Genomic DNA, 2,500 nt, shown 5'->3' on the forward strand with positions numbered 1-2,500 from the left:
TCTCTGCCTGGATGTCTGTGCTGGTTCCAGGCCTGGATGTCTGTGCCTGGATGTCGCTGGTTCTGCAGGCCTGGATGTCTGTGCCTGGATGTCGCTGGTTCTGCAGGCCTGGATGTCTCTGCCTGGATGTCTGTGCTGGTTCTGCAGGCCTGGATGTCTGCTGGCTGGATGGTTCTGCAGCCTGGATGTCGCTGGTTCTGCAGGCCTGGATGTCTGTGCCTGGATGTCTGTGCAGGCCTGGATGTCTCTGCCTGGATGTCTGTGCCTGGATGTCTGTGCTGGTTCTGCAGGCCTGGATGTCTGTGCATGGATGTCTGTGCCTGGATGTCCCAGCCTGGTTCTGCAGGCCTGGATGTCTCAGCCTGGTTCTGCAGGCCTGGATGTCTGTGCCTGGATGTCCCAGCCTGGTTCTGCAGGCCTGGATGTCCCAGCCTGGTTCTGCAGGCCTGTATGTCTGTGCCTGGATGTCTGTGCCTGGTTCTGCAGGCCTGGATGTCCCAGCCTGGTTCTGCAGGCCTGGATGTCTGTGCATGGTTCTGCAGGCCTGGATGTCTGTGCCTGGATGTCTGTGCATGGTTCTGCAGGCCTGGATGTCTGTGCATGGATGTCTGTGCCTGGATGTCCCAGCCTGGTTCTGCAGGCCTGGATGTCTCTGCCTGGATGTCTGTGCATGGTTCTGCAGGCCTGGATGTCTGTGCCTGGATGTCTGTGCATGGTTCTGCAGGCCTGGATGTCTGTGCCTGGATGTCCCAGCCTGGTTCTGCAGGCCTGGATGTCTGTGCATGGTTCTGCAGGCCTGGATGTCTGTGCATGGTTCTGCAGGCCTGGATGTCTGTGCCTGGTTCTGCAGGCCTGGATGTCTGTGCCTGGATGTCTGTGCCTGGTTCTGCAGGCCTGGATGTCTCTGCCTGGATGTCTGTGCCTGGATGTCTGTGCCTGGTTCTGCAGGCCTGGATGTCTCTGCCTGGATGTCCCAGCCTGGTTCTGCAGGCCTGGATGTCTGTGCCTGGTTCTGCAGGCCTGGATGTCTCTGCCTGGATGTCCCAGCCTGGTTCTGCAGGCCTGGATGTCTCTGTTGCTCCAGGCCCGGATTTCAAATTCGTACGGAACCTAGGCAAACTATATACTGGAAGAACCGGGCGAGTCCCAGGAGTGCCCCGGTGGTCTCCGATTTCGCCTAGGACGTTCCCCCGATTTTTAACGAATTTTTAAGCGATTTGCGCCTAAGCGGGCCCGGGGGGGGGGCGAGTAGGCGGTCCGGAAGGCCCGGAACCCGCTCATGCCGTACACCGTTGGATCCGGGCCGCTCCGGGGATTACTAGGGTGGCCTCCGTTTCGCTCCAGGACCTTCCTGCGGTCGTCTATGGGTGTTTAACCGTCTACCGGAAGTCGGGTCAAAAGTACCCTTTCCCGCGGTCCAAACGAACCGGGACTGGCACCATCGTGCTCCTGGGATGCCCCCGGTTCGGGTGATGTCACTCCCGGAGGCCTGGACCAAAGTCCCGGTCCCCTAGGCCCGGTTCTCTGTCGAGGGTCTCAGCCCTCGCTCATCCCCCGCTCAGCCCCGCCCGACGCGAGTATCTTCATCGGCTGCTCCAACATCATCATCCTCAGCGCCACTGTCATGTGCCTTACCAGGGTCCCGAAACACGACCCAGACCCCGAACGCTTGTTCGGATCCGGACATGTCATACATCGTTGGAACCGGACGAGTCCCAGGAGTGCGCTGGTGGTGTCCGATTTGCTCCAGGACCTTCCTACGATTTTTAACGAATTTTTAAGTGATTTTCGCCAAAGCGGTCCCATTCGGTCCCCCGAAAAAGCGGTCAAAACGGACGGGAACCCTGGCATGTCATACACCGTTGGAACCGGGCGAGTCCCAGGAGTGCGCTGGTGGTGTCCGATTTGCTCCAGGACCTTCCTACGATTTTTAACGAATTTTTAAGCGTTTCGCGGAAAAGCGGTCCAAAAAACGGCGAAAAATGCACTTTTTCGGTAAAAACGCACCATGGCCCGATAGTCCGGACTCCGGGGAACAGCCCCGTGCCCTCCGTTTCCTTCTACCGCAAAGAACGACCGAGATATTAGCACCGGAAGGTCCGGTGCACACTAAAATGTCCGGTCTTTTTTTACTTTCACTTTCGCCCATGAAACTCGGCCGAGGGTATTACGTCACCTTACCCGTCAAAACACCGCCGGAACGATATCAGGAGAGAGTTGGAAAAGAGGGACTTAGAAGAAAAATGGCAAAGTGAGGTCTTAGAAAATTATATTTTCGGAAACCTGGATGTCTGGCGAGCCTATCTAAGCAGGTTTCAGCCCTCTTTTCCCCCATTTTAGTGCATTTTGAGCGGTTTTAAAAAAAAAAGTCTGCCTTTTCTCTGGAGAACCGGGGCTTTGGCCGACATGTCTCAGATTTGGCCGGTGAGTCTGCTGGGTCCTTCCGACGGGCCTGGAGGTTCTCTGGCTCGCCCCGGAGCTCTGTGGAAGGCAGGACAGA

The sequence above is a fragment of the Poecilia reticulata genome, chromosome 22, assembly GCF_904066995.2.
Source record: "Poecilia reticulata chromosome 22, P_reticulata-male-v2, whole genome shotgun sequence".
NCBI lineage: Eukaryota > Metazoa > Chordata > Actinopteri > Cyprinodontiformes > Poeciliidae > Poecilia > Poecilia reticulata.